The sequence below is a fragment of the Oryctolagus cuniculus genome, chromosome 9 (assembly GCF_051225735.1).
Source record: "Oryctolagus cuniculus isolate XC-2025 breed Fujian yellow rabbit chromosome 9, ASM5122573v1, whole genome shotgun sequence".
Taxonomy (NCBI): Eukaryota; Metazoa; Chordata; class Mammalia; order Lagomorpha; family Leporidae; genus Oryctolagus; species Oryctolagus cuniculus.
Genome location: NC_142875.1, coordinates 25,250,336 through 25,265,543, shown reverse-complemented (window position 1 = coordinate 25,265,543; position 15,208 = coordinate 25,250,336). Strand labels below are relative to the sequence as shown.

General features: G+C 35.0%; 1 long non-coding RNA gene across 14 annotated transcripts in view; it reads right to left on the bottom strand.

Moving 5' to 3' along the window:
• Nucleotides 1-15,208, bottom strand: part of LOC103349096 (uncharacterized) — a 372,847-nt gene that overhangs the window by 196,919 nt on the left and 160,720 nt on the right. Inside the window, exon 4 of one of the 14 annotated variants that reach the window (XR_016212812.1) lies at nucleotides 8,377-8,450. The exons of the other annotated variants lie outside the window; for them this stretch is intronic. This is a non-coding gene — a long non-coding RNA (uncharacterized LOC103349096). Of the gene's footprint in view, nucleotides 1-8,376; nucleotides 8,451-15,208 lie in introns of those variants that run through there. 14 annotated transcript variants of the gene reach the window in all.

Genomic DNA, 15,208 nt, shown 5'->3' with positions numbered 1-15,208 from the left:
TCTACAATTCTACTTTTGTGTACTGCTTTTGTCATTCTTTATTACTGGGGTTACATGTCTTGTAATACATGCTGTGAAATTTCTTCTTTCCTGTTCTCTGAACAGTTATATAGACAAGGATTATCTGTTTCATCAAAGACTTTAAAAATATTTCCAGAACTATCTGGGAGGGATTACTATTCTAAAACGTTTTAAAGGTAAGTATCTTACCCACTGATTCAATTTGTGGTCATGTGTTGTATTAGTATTAATTGACAATATAGTCTCTAGGTATCATCCATATTATCATCTTTCAAATATATTGTCAATGATGTTTTCCCATCTTAATATTTATAAATAGCTTCCACCAATCTAAGTCTATTCAACGTTCTAGCATTAATTTTATTTTTGTTATGCCTTCTTTTATATTTCTCTACTTTGTCTTCACAATCATCTGGTATTTTTAAGTCTTTTATGAATCACATTTTGATTGTGTTTATTACCTCCATAGTTTCCTTTCCTCAAGATTTTTTTTAAGATTTTATTTTTTATCTGAGAGGTAGATTTACAGACAGTGAGAGGGTGAGACAGAGAGAAAGGTCTTTCCTCCGATGGTTCTCCCCAAATGGCCACAACAGCCAGAGCTGTGCTGATCCAAAGACAGGAGCCAGGTACTTCTTTCTGGTCTCCTATGTGGATGCAGAAGCCCAAGGACTTGGGCCATCTCCTGCTGTTTTCCCAGGCCACAGCAGAGAGATGGATCAGAAGAGGAGCAGCCGGGGCTAGAACTAGTGCCTGTATGGGATTCTGGCGCAGCAGGCAGAGGATTAACCAACTGAGCCACAGCACCAGGCCACCCTTCCTCAAGATTTAATATCTCTGTTTAATAACATATAATATTCATTATTTTTATTTTTTCTATTTCCTGCTTATTAATTGCATTTTGTATTTTCTTGAATTAAAACCTTTAATATAGGTTATCGGGGCCAGTGCTGTGGCGCAGTGGGTTAATGCCCTAGCCTGAAGCACTGGCATCACATATGGGCTCCGGTTCGAGACCCAGCTGCTCCACTTCCAATCCAGCTCTCTACTATGGCCTGGGAAAGCAGTAGAAGATGGCCCAAGTCCTTGGGTCCCTGCACCCATGTGGGAGACCTGGAAGAAGCTCCTGGCTCCTGGCTTCAGATCGGCACAGCTCTGGCCCTTGTGACCACAGGGGGAGTGAACCACTGGATAGAAGACCTCTCTCTCTCTTTCTCTCTCTCCCTCTCCAGTACAAATGGGCACTAATCAACATATATCTTATTTTCATTCTCCTTAGGTTCTAAATATTGTATGATCCTCCATATGATTTCTTGTTTACCATTGACCAGTTATAAAAGCACTCTATACTTCTCAAATACATATTTATTTTTCTTTTTTTAAAAAATTTATATTGAATTATATTTTAATAGATAAATTTATTGTAAATATTTCATTAAGGGAGAGATTACAATTATATGTACATTTCATAATTTATTCTTTTTTAAGATTTATTTATTTATTTGAAAGGCAGAGTTACAGAAAGGCAGAGGTCTTCCATCTGCCGGTTCACTCCCGAAATGGTCACAAGGGCCAGAGCTACGCCAATCTGAAGCCAGGAGCAAGGAGTCTCCTCTGTGGATCTCCTCTGTGGGTCTCCTCTGTGGGTACAGGTGCCCAAGGACCTGGGGCATCTTCCACTGCTTTCCCAGGCCATAGCAGAGAGCTGGATTGAAAGAGGAGCAGCCTGAACTTAAAGTATGGTACTGGGCCCTCATACTTTATTTATTGTAGTCATCTGCTGCTTCATACCAAAGACATGCTATGGCAAGTGTGTTCTTGGGTCCCTAGTATCAGTGTTACCTTGGAACTTATAAGAAATGCAAATCTCAACGCCTCAAATTTATTCTTAGTGATTCAGATTCTGTAGATTCTGCATTGTGACAAAAACTCAAAAATTTATATCACTTTGAAATTTAATATCTTAGAGTATGTCATATTTTGATTATAGTAATTTTAGTACTGTGCTTCTTGCTGTTATCAAGAATAAATCAATTTCTTAATATTAACATTGGTTGTCTTTCTTGGGTCAGGTTTATAATTGGACTTTAGATATTTATTTCACAGATCCAAATGTGGGTCTAGGTCTTTGAAAGTTACTTATTCTCTGTGTTCACTCATCAGAGTCATTTCATCGGGTATCTACCACCTTGATCCTACACAATAGTGATATTTGAGTTATTTCCACATGATTCCATGAATTTAGCTCACATACTAAGTTTCATTTTTGTGCTTCTTTCTGGTAAACAAAGATATGTATTTAGCCATAAATTAGTCTTATGGATATGTAATGTACCTTACTTGGATATAAAATTCCCTTTTGTTTCAGGAACAGAATATTTTATTTTATTTAATACATCAGTTGTTCAGTGAAGCTTTGTTACATTCTCTATTAATAGATGGAAAAGTCAAACTTTTGATTAATTAAGTGTGTGTAAATTCATACAGAGTAAGACCTTAGGTCTTAAAAACTTTAATAATAATGAAAACTACAATTTCATTTTATCTTATACTAAAAAATGAGAAAACATAATTTAATACTTTTCCAATAATGTGCTTTGGAATTACTCTTCCAAGTACCAAAGCCATCTCACTAATCCCAGTGATCAATTTCTATTCACAATTGATCATAATGATAGGACTAAGAACCAAAGGGATCACATAAACAAGAATAGTGTCTGCAAATACTAACTGATAGAATCAAAACGGGAGAGAATGATCCAACATGGGAAGTGAGATACACAGCAGACCCATAGAATGGCAGATGTCCTAAACAGCACTCTGGCATCAGAATCAGCCCTTAAGGCACTCGAATCTGGCTGAAGATCCCATGAGAGTATTTTAGGCATGGAAAGCCAAGACACTCTGGGGAAAAAAAAAGACCTAAATGAAATATTTCTGCGAGTGAGATCCCAGTGGAAAGAACGGGTCATCAAAGAAGGAGGTACCTTTCTCTGAAGGGAGGAGATAACTTCCACTTTGACCATGGCCTTGTCTAAATATGATCAGAGTCAGCGAACTCAGGGGGCTTCCATAGCCTTGGCAGCTCATGACAAGAGCCTAGGGTGATTACTGAGGCCATAAACAAGAGTATCAATTGTTAAGTCAACAACAGGAGTCACTGTGCACCTACTCCTCATGTAGGATCTCTGTCCTTAATGTGCTGTACATTGTGATTTAATGCTATAACTTGTACTCAAACAGTATTTTTCACTTTATGTTTCTGTGTGGGAGCAAACTGTTGAAATCTTTACTTAATGTATGCTAAACTGATCTTCTGTATATAAAGAGAAACAAGGATGAATCTTGATGTGAATGGAAGGGGAGAGGGATTTGATAAGGGGAGGGTTGCGGGTGGGAGGGACGTTATGGGGGGAAGCCATTGTAATCCATAAGCTGTACTTTGAAAGTTTATATTCATTAAATAAAAGTTAAAAAAAAAAGAAAACAGCACAAATAAATGATCTTTTATAGGAGTTCTCTGTAATCAGTGCTAATCTAACATTCTTTTTTGTTTATTTTTTTGAATATGAGCTGATATTTAATTCAAAAATTTTGTGTGATGGCCAAGTTAAGCAAAAAAATAAAAAAGAAAAATTAAATCCAACAGATACATATTCTTTGTTCACAAGAACTCAATGTTCTGATCTGAAATACTCACCACCCACTCACGCATGTCACTAGAAAGAAAACGTCAGCTGTGCTGCCACAGAAATACTTGTTCTGCTAACCAACAATTATATTTTTTCAGATGTCCCAGACACAGAAAAATGTAATTTACACCCTATTTGTCCACATGTATTTCACTTCATTCGATCACTACCTTATTTTAAAAACGTGAATTTCAAACACTTCAAGGTATTTATCTTTTTCATTTCCCAGATTATGCACTAAAAGCAGCTAGTTTAATATTTTATCCTGAGAATATTCCTTTCTCTTGAAAGAGGACTTAAATAACCACATATGCCTATGCCTCAGACTTGAAGAAAATTGCTTTAAGGCAACCAGCCTAACATTCATTGTCAGAAGGTCTCTGTAAATTTCCAGCCTTGCCACCCTACAGACTGGGATACTTTAAAAGCAAATCTTTCGCAGCTTTAATATCTTCCTTTGTAAAATGCAGACAGCAATACATATCTCTTGGGTTTATTATGAGTACAAATGATACCATTTTTGCAATTGCTTTGCAAACTATAAAGAATTTTGTATTATTAAAATATCTCAATGAAGTAAATTACACAATTTTCAATGTTTTGTTAACTGTTTCTCGATCCTGAAGTACCATTTTGTGTGCTAAATCAGCAGTGTACTTAATGATACTTTAGTGATTTGTTTCCAGGGAATAACTTTCACCGGGGTATTATCCAGTTGCACATAATGAAATGTGATATATAATCGAACATTGCACGTTAACTTATCATTTGGGAAATTGGAATTGTCAGTCCCTGAGAAAATAATTAAAACTCATGCTTCCACAGAAATATACTGAAATTCATTTCTTCACTAAAATATACATGTGGGAGAAAAGAAAAACAATACAGCTGTCTCTTTATTTTCATGAAAATCAAATTGCTGGATGAATACAGTGTTATGTGTAAGGAACTACACAATAGCTAATGGTGTGCCTGACATGTCATGTTAGGTACAACTTGAAAATAAGACAGCATTTGAAAAATGCACAAAAAAGTAATTATAAAGACTAAGAAGGTGAATGCAAAACGGAAAAGCTATATTTGGAACTATGTTATTCAATAGATTACTAATCAAAAGGACTCAGCTTCATGGATTTATTGTATTGTATAGTGTCCCCTCAAAAGTGGGTCTTTTGTATAACCAAGCATGCTTTTATTGTTTCATAAGGGCTGGGTGTAGTTGCCATTTGCTCAGAACCATGGACAGCACACAAGTGAGTGGGTAATAGTGAGTTAAACACCTGTGTTCTTAATGACTGGTTCTATCAAAGTGTGGCCTACAAAGAGGTGTGCTGGGTTGGATTTTAATACCTTGCAGTAATTTACAGCACTATTAAATAAATAAACATTTTTCATCACATTGTAGTTAAATGATTTTTGTATCACAAATAACTTATTTATACTGAAATTATTTTAGCAAGGAATCCCGGTAACAAGAGAACTAAGTTTTCTTCTTGCTGACAACTTGGCATTCACGTATCTATATTTTGAGTCTGTATAATGATTAGAAGTAATAACTGAGCAGTAAGGATCAAGTAGAGCTTCTATTTGTGAAGGAAGAATATGGCATTTACTGTGTTTTAAACTTCCCCAATCAATTCCTGGCTCTTTCAATTACTCTTCAGCTGGAAAACTAAGAAAGGTCAATTATACATCTTTGTTCATTAAAACAATTACCTTACTCTTGTTTTGTTTATTAAAATGCATGCAAATATACACAAACAAGAACCTCCCTCTAAAATTCTATGTGAACAGCCTAATGTATCATTTGAACTTCCCTTTACTATCAAAATCCTTAGGGACTTTCATTTCCATATCCACAGAGTACACAATATTTCTCTCTTTTTTTTTTTGCCATGGTGATTCTACATTTCCTACTTTAGAAGAAAATGTCTATTATATTTTAACAACCAGTTCCTAATACCCAAATTCAGTTCCATGCCCTCATTTTTTATCTCTGCTCATTTTTGTAGAGTTTTAACTTTACAAAAAGTTTTAACTTTACAAAAAAAAAGTCAAACTTTTTCCATAAAGTAATGCAATCCTGATTTCTAATATAATCTTTTGAGTTCTACTTATTAGTATTCTTTTCCATCTTTTTTCTTTGTTTTCCTTCCATTTATTTTGAAGATAAGGTAGTTATTTTAAATAGTACTTTTTCTGGTCACTTCAAGCTGGTATAAAGATTACAGGTAACAATAAAAATGTTTCAGATAACCTAAAGGCCTTTGTGTTAGAATGAAATATCTGGAGCACCAGTTTCCCAGGTTCACGAATTTTCTGTCACTATGGGTCTCTTTCCTCTCTTTCATGTCCTAAGTGTTTTACTCCAGATGACAGTGTTGTTCTCACGAAACATAGGAACATTTTTTAAAGACTTACGTATTTACTTATTTGAAAATAAGAGCAACAGAGACAGCAGGAGAGACACACACAGAGATTTTCCATAATCTGGTTCATTCCCCAAATGATCTCATGTACTTGGGCCATCTTCTGCTGCTTTCCCAGGCACATTAGCAAGAAGCCAGATCTACCAGAAGTAGAGCAGCCGGGACTCAAACCAGTACTCCAAAATGGAGTGCTGGCATCACAAGTGATGATTTAACCTGCTCCACCATGATACCCGGACAAAGAAGAAATTTTCATAGTCAGCCATTCTAAGAAAAAAGTACCACATTACATTACTCTTAGTTTGTAGTTATTTCTGATTGAGCAAATATTAAAGATTTCTTTATGGTTCTCTTTCCTATAATCTCTTATGATTAAATGATCTGCTGCTGCTAAAAACACAAACATGCTACCTGGATGAAAATATGGGTTATGGGTTCTGTCTGTTACCAGCTAAGTGGTCCTTGGGAAAAAAACTATCGCTACTTCAAGTGGTTTCTGAAATAATTTAACTGACAATTTTCTACATTGCTTAGGATATTAATTAGAATATTTCAAAGGCTGAATACATTTTACATATCATATTGGTATCTATTGTTAGCTATTTCCCCTCTCAATAATGAGAACAGATTAAAGTGATTATAGTTATTATAGGCTGGATTATTATGAGAAATAAACATTTGGTTCATTTTCAAAGTAAGGCATGTAGCCCTGAGTAGACAACTGGACAGCACAATAGCTTGCAGATGTGTGAAATGTTGTAAGTAGCTAGCTGGCATAACAGCCTATAGTTACCTGGAAAGTTCCTAAGCAAACAGAGTGTTAGGGGTGGCCAAAAGAGCAGAAGTAAATACCAGGAAAATTGTAACCCCATAGTACTCAACCAAGTAGGAACTGGGGGAGGGACCAGCTTGTTAGGAAATAAATAGCCCGCTGTAAACCACCCCAGGAGTGCTGGCCCTCCAGGCACCAGATCATAAATCTTTAATAAAGTCCTTGACGTCACTTCCTAACTCTGAGTACATCCTTTGGGTGAACTGGTGAGGCTCTTTCTCACCATTATTTCCCTAAAAAAAGATATGTTAAAGTTCTTAACAACTGTACCTCCAAATGTGACCTTATTTGGAAATAGAATTTAAACAAGTTCAAATGAGTTCATTAGGGTGAGTCTTAATCAGATGTGACTGATTTTTGGAGAAAAGGAAATTTATGGCATTGCACAATAGAGAAAGCCACATGAAGAAAAAGGCATTGAGATGCAGAGGGACAATGTTCATCTAAAGACAGGCAGAGTTTGGAGTGACTTGGGCTCCCAGACGCTAAGAATGCAGAGTGTCCACACTTAGGGATTTCAGACGGAAAAGTCTCATCCAACAACTATATTTCTGATGTCTAATCTCCAGAAATATGGTGAAATAAATTGCTGCCATCTTAAATGCATCCAATTCATGACACATTGCTATGGAAGCTTCAGGAAACTAACACTATAAGCATTTTGTGGAATGTTGCTCATAGTCTGAGAATTTTGCTTCTCCAGAAGTATTTATATCCAGAAAAAACATGATCCTCCTACCTGTGTAATAAGTGTTTCCTTTCTTTACTCATGTTTTCTTTTTCTAACTTACATTTATTTGAGGATGAGAGAGAGAGAGAGAGAGAGAGAGAAACTCCCATCTACTGATTCACTTCCTTAAAGGCATGCAACATTCAATACTGGCAAAGCTGAAGCTAGGAGCTGGGAATCTAATTCGAATCTCCCACGTGGGTATCAAGGACCAAAGTATTTGAACCATCAGTTCCCAAGGTGAACATTAGTAGAAAGCTAAAATCAAGAATAGTCAAATACTCAAATCTAGGCACTCTAATATGGGATACAGGTGTCTTAAAAGGCATCAAAACTGCTACCTCCAACACAAGCCCCCTATCTATATTTTCACAGTGCCAAGGACACTTCTGTAACTAGAAAATACATTTTGGAAATTATACCATCCCCTGCTAGTCTGAGTATTTCTCTTTGCTACCCTACTATCCCCAGAGCTGAAATGTACACTAAGAATATTTATTTTCATGATGATATCCCCCATAACCATCACATTTCTTAATAAGTTTGGGATAATTAAAGCTCAATCTTCTATTTGTTTTAGTCTCAGATATGGAAGGTTTATGTCAGTTCCAAATTGGTTAGCCATTGCATTATCCAGAAATCTATTTGCCAACATCCAAAATTAATCTGAAAAAATTTACCTTGGAATACCAGAATAGTCACAACTTTTGCTCACCAATTATCCTCTGATACAGCCATACAAAAGCCTAAACAAATAACACATAAATTATGAGTCAGTTCATTGCTTCTGTGACTTTCATCACTCTGTTACACTTCCTTCTATTATACAAATACACAGCCCGGGTTGTCCCTGTCCTTACTTCTGTCTAACTAAATCTCCCTAAAATTGTGTTTAGCATTATATTTCAGTTCCTGTTATCATTAGGACTTACAATCTCTAAGCCTATGTATTTAGGTATGACCACCAAGTTTTCCCATTCACACTAAATAAAACGTGTCTGCTCCTATGTCACCATCTACAAGGAATCTCCACTACTGCTCTTAAAACAGAATGTTTTCCCTTTGTCCCTCTGCAGATAAAGGTTTTGTTTCCCTGGGGTTGATGGTATAATGGCAGTTTGGACTCTTGGCAGTATCTTCTGTTCCTTTCCTCTAGTCAACTCCACAAAAGAAGTTTTCTGATTCTCAGATCTTCACTGAAGGTTCCTGGAATGAAAACATAAATTTCCCTATATTTGTGTCCCCCGTTGGCTTCATGTCCTCATGGCAGCCAAACTTTAGCAATTTAACATATCTAGTTACATCTTCTCAAGGGCTCATAGGATTCTGAGGGATTTGCCCTAAGTTGGCAAATGACTGAAAGTCTCCCTCCCTTGATTTCAGACTACTGGCTTGCTCTGGAATTTTAGGTAATTAATAGATTTAGGAAAAATAATTAATTAGCACATTGTTCAGCTTAGTTCTTACTGTTAGGATGTAAACAGTGCTCCTTCTAACTCCGTCTATGAGCTAAATTCCTCTGAATTCAGAAGTCACCTGAATTGTTTTACAAAAATATTTATAATTTGTCCTCAAAAAAACTTTCACCATAAACATTCCTTGTATAATTTTCAACATCGCAGGGAGTGCTCCTTTTTCAACCAACACATTCCTATTTTTTAAAATAACATTTAAACATACCAAGAATATATTGAGTCACTATATTTTAGAGAAAATCAATAATCTCTCAGAGTTTTTGTTTGTTTTTTAATTGTGTCCACTTCAATAACATCAATGGTTATCAGGCGAAGGTTGAATATTATGGACAAAACACAGCTCCATTACATGTATTTCTACAGTTTATATGATTGCAATTATGCATGCATGTTTTAGATTTAATAAAATGCATTCTCTATTTTTTAAATTCTTCACAATGTTAGGTCTTAAATACTTATGAACAGTAGTCAGTTTGGGGGCCAGCGCAGCAATGCACCAGATTAAAACCCCAGCATGCAGTGCAGGCATCCAATATGGGTGCAGATTTGAGTCCTGGTTGCTACTTCCTGCTAATGTGCCTGGTAAAGCAGCAGAGGATGGCCCAAGTCCTTGAGCTCTTTCTTGCACCTCCATGGGATACCTGGAAGAAGCTCCTGGCTCCTTGTTTTGGATCGGCCCAGCTCCACCATTGTAGCCATTTGGAGAATGAGCCAGTGGATAGAAGACCTTTCTCTCGTCTCTCCCCCTCTCTGTCTGTAACTCTACCTCTCAAATAAATAAATAAAATCTTTAAAAAAATAGTAGTTAGTTTGAATACTTACAAATCTCCAGCAATACCAGAAGTTGCAATCACAACCACTAATATGAACATTAATTATATTTTTTTAATTTTTTTATTGTTAATGTGAACACCTACTAAATAGTGAGTAAACATCTGATTAAACTCAAGTAATTACACTGAGATAAGAAATATTTAAACATCAAAACTCTAATAATATTTATGTCAGTAAAGTGAAGTTATTATTTCTAGCACAAAATAAGCACTGATATAATAAGAAAATCTGTCATATCCATAGATATTTTTCTCTGAAAAAATTATCAAATTATGAACAGAGATGTCAGAAAGAAAATTTGAGGATGCTTGCCAGGCACTTTGGGGTCACATAACCATGTCTGAAGCACAATAAAGATATTTCAATCATTTGAAAGGCATCTACCATCATATTTTCAATTAGTAAGTGCAAAAAAAGTTAATAATAAATAAGAGAGTGGTGAAAGGGGCAGATGGAGTGCTGATAGAAGCAAATATCACTTAGTTGCTATCGGGATTAGTCTTTAACCTTTGCCTGTATAAATAGTTCAGTGGATGTAGCCGCTATCACGTAACTTTCATAATGTTTCCTAGAGTTCTATTCCCATTCTCACCCAAAGGGTAAGATAGAAACAAATTGGAAAAAAATATAAACTGATGTGATGGTTTGGGGAAGCCCTGAGGTAATGATAATGTACTCGTATAGAGAGGAGGAGGCAAAGATGGTTTCAGAAAGAGCTGTATATGGTTCAATAACGTGGATATTTTTTATTTGGTTTAAAGAGGGCATTGCCTCACTAAGTTATCTTTCCTGGAATTGCAAAAAAACAAATATTTCTTAATTATGATTCAGGGCTGTTTTTAACATTTCTATTCCTCCCACACTCTTTTTATGAGAATGTGCAAGCAAGATTATCTGTAGACAAGATTTCTCTGCTATGTTTACTGTTGATGTCTCCCTTTTTTTTCTTTTATCAGTTGTCTGATTTTCTATTTTTATATCTACGAGCAAAAATTTTATTGAGTAATTTTTAGGAAACATGTTTTAGATCTCTATAGTTGCCAATTGTTTACATTGTTAAACATTAAGTTTTCTTCTATTAGTGGCTAAGGCAAAATGAAAAATTAAAAATAGCCCTACTTTAGAGAAAAAAATGTTATTAGAACAGAATTAACCCATACACAGTGAAGAATATGCTGCTTACAGTATGACTGAAAAACATTATCAGTCAGAAATTTTCAGAGATAGGAGATGCACAATATGCATGCAAAGAAAATAATCCCATATGGAAAAACATACAAAACTATGCCATTCAAAAAAATGAATGAATGAGTTAAGGAGTAAATTTGTTTCAATAATATAATCAACAGAAATTTTACTCTTCTTTCTTTTCCCTTAGATATGTCCAAGAGTCTCATCATCTTCTGAACATAAAAGTCCTAAGCTGATGATAGTTCTAACACTGTCATGTATTTCTTTATGCTGCCCAACATCTTGGCACTTTGTCTTCTTTGGGCATTTTCTGGTCACTGTCTGCTTTATAGCAGGCTTGTCAAAAGGTAGCAGTATGCTGATTTCATTTAATTTCCTTTGGGTATATTCCCAGATCAGCATAGGAAAGTGTCACCTGTATCCCCATGATTATGCCAGTTCAATTCACAATAAGTAAGATATGTTCATCAAATGGTGAGTGGATAAGCAAAATATGGTATTTATACATAATGGGATATCACTCTGACATAAAAAAGAATGAAATCTTGTCTTTTGCAACAAAATGCATGCAGCTGGAGATGATTATGCTTAATGAAATAAGCCAAACCCAAAAGACAAATATCACATGTTTGCTATGTTTTATAGTAGCTAATATATAGAGTACAAAAATAATTTAATGTACATGAGAGAAACTGATATCTTGGGATTTGATTATTGTTTATAAACCTTGTCTATATTCCTGCAGAATATTAGTCTTTCCACTTTTTGCTTGTTGAACTCTTTATTTAGTGGAGCGTTGACCTGTAACTATAAAATAAATTAAAATTGTTATCACAAAAGATGGAAGAAAGGAAAAAAGGGAGAAGGGAAGGAAGGAAGGAGGGAAGGAAGGAAGGAAGGAAGGAAGGAAGGAAGGAAGGAAGGGAGGGAGGGAGGGAGGGAGGGAGGAAGAGGGAGAGAACTATTAATCCTCAGAATTGTATCTATGAACTCTATGAAATCTGTTCTACATAAATTACTCAAAAACTTACTTAAAATGGTAGCACTATAATGTAGATATTTATGGGATCTCATTCCTCTCTTAATTAGCAGTCACTTTCCTAACCTCTGTGGTCTGTGGCACTTTGTCCATAACTGGACATGCGTTGTGTCTCAGGGCTCTGAAACGAAGATGACATCACAAGCCTCGCTGTGTGTCACCATTCTTCTCAGCAGAAACACTCAAAAATTCGTGTGCCCCACATTCTATCAAGAAAGTAGTGTCTAAATTTTATTAATTCCACTTCTGGTTCTGTCAGGTTCTACCATGCTTCCACTTCTAGAAAGTTAACTTGGTTGACACCCTTGGTTCCAAGTTTTGAAACTATGATGTAACCTAGATGAACATAGTCATTGTCCAGTGCAATGTGACACAGCCTCAATGCAATTATGGATATTAGTTGCAAAAGCACACTTGATTAGATACAAGAACATGGCCTTCTTAAATTAAGTAAGAATGAAATACAACTGGCAGATTTTTATTTTAACTACACTACTCCCTTGACACTCATGCCAAGGCATTTGTAACTGGGTTTCCTCTTGTCAAAAACTTCAATTCTATACATATTTATTTATTGCTATACCTCTTCAAAAAAAACATTAATTTTCATCTGTAAAAAGCGTGTTGCTCTTCAGTAACACGTCTTCCAATCTCTCAACATATCTCAAAGCATATGTTTTTCTTTGTTTTTCTTTATTTTTTTAACAAATATCATTTACTCTCTTTCCTGAGCTCCCTCCTTAAATAGTATGGGTTGTGACTCAACTTTGGTCTGAAAATTATTTTATAGAACATTGATATATGGAGACACTAATTATTTTGTTTTTACTTTACAAATGAGGAAAGTAGGATTCACATGTAATAAATGTCATGGATTCAGCAAATATTAATTCAATTTAAATTCACAGTATTTTATTAATGAATATCCATGTGGCAAATGTTTGTCTTTTTCTTACTCTTAAATTTTTTTCAGTGCATTCATATTATACTTCCAAAAAGAGATCAATTTCACTGGAAACTAAGATGTGGACTTGTATTTACCTCCACGTGTGCAGTATATGAAAATTCACATGTGTTCATGTGAATTTGGTGAATTGAAAAGCAAAGTCAATATAATTTGGTAAGCAAAATTAACAATTATTAAGTTCTTTTGCCTGTTTCCCCCAAATTTGGGTTAAAGTCATTTCAATTCTTATTTGTTAAAACATATTTAGTGCTTTTCCTACTCCAGGCAATACCTTGGGAATGTAAATATGAATAAGGTATATTTCCTAGTTCTAAGAATCTCACAATCTAGTGACAGTGTGAATGAAAACATTTCTCATGTTGGAGTTGCCAGCCTATGTTCAGAAGTGCTATAGGAGATGGGATAGAAGATATTCCACCCCCAGTGGGGTCTCTTTCCAGTGCAAATCTGAGCCTTGAATTTCTTAACATATGTATGAAATGAAAAGCAGGACTTATCTTTTTCAGTATTCCACATTCATTTTATGTACATACAAGTTACCTGAGGTATATTATGTGTGTAGTAAATATTTGGTGAACATAACTTATAATATCTTATCCAAATAAAAAAATATAAGACATGCTAAATATTTAATATTTTTAAAACATGTGATTTCATTTGCAAACAGAGTATGAGCTTCTGTAACTGTTACTTACACTTCTTAGTGAGGATACAATGCATTCTGAGTACAGAAATATTAAAGTGTTTGCTCTTGGGGTACCCTCACAAAGGATTAGCCAGTATTTGCTAGGTAGATTGTATTACCATTTTTAGATATATAAAAAACATTCCAAAATCTATATGGCCTTTAGGGTTTTAGGAGAAAGAGTGTGTGCTCCTATCTGTTTCTGAGCCATGAACTGTAACCTGCCCGAGCAGACCTTTCTTCGAATTTTCTTCAAGCCTGCAACTCTTGCCACATCATTTTCCTGCTAGTTTACAGCTGTCAGTTTCAAAGCCAGGATCAAACACAATGCAAGCCCAGAAAGTATCGAACATTCTGAGTCAACAGATTGTTAAAGAAGGTAAAGCCGCAGGTATTTTAAAAACTGACTTGTAAGCCAACTGTGGTCCCTTCAAGGGGCACACAGACAGAACTCCATGATACACTAACTCCTGTGTTTACTTGAGAAACACAGAAGAACCCAGGGCAAAGCATTTTCCTTAAGCTCAGATGGCTTCAGTATAAAGCTAGTCAGTGAAAGGGTCTGGGCTTCATGCAGATAGTAACTGTGTCTCCTCATCTACTCCTTTGTGATCCTCAGATTTTCATTATACCTATATTTATTCTAGATAAGAAAATAAATCATTTTATTTATTTTGATAGCATATATATTTTGCTTTAATATCTTATTAAAACAAAATATGTATTTCAAATTTAAGAAATTGGTCTAATAAAATTACTATATTAGAAATCTTAAGATTATAACTTTTCCTCCATAAAACATTAATTAGATTCATAATATTCTTAATCTAAAATCAATTTGGTTAACATTTGGATTTCCTTTGCTTTCCTCATCAGTGATAAATTCAAAAAGACTGTTTCTAGTGGATCTTGCCTGTACATAAATTGTCTATATCAGACACTATTTTTCTCTTATGAAATAGAATTTGAAGATTTCATTCCCTTATAGCAAGTTACAACTACAACACTTTTTTAGATAAAAAAAAAAAAACAGAACTAACTCCTTGGGTCCTTTAAAAATTAATCTTGAGAATTCAATTTCTTTTACCTCTTAATGTCTTAAGTTTCAATCATCCCTTTCATTTTTACAAGACAAGAACAGCAGTTTTCCTTAAATTGCTAAGTTCTATCTAGTTCAATACGTTTTCTACCTTAGGCATTTCTTGAACATTCTATGATTACAAAGTTGTAAAAAAGGATAAAAGAGACTTTTGCTTCTAGGCTGGATGAAAACAATAAGTCATTGCAATTCAGCTTACTGTGGAATTCTAGCA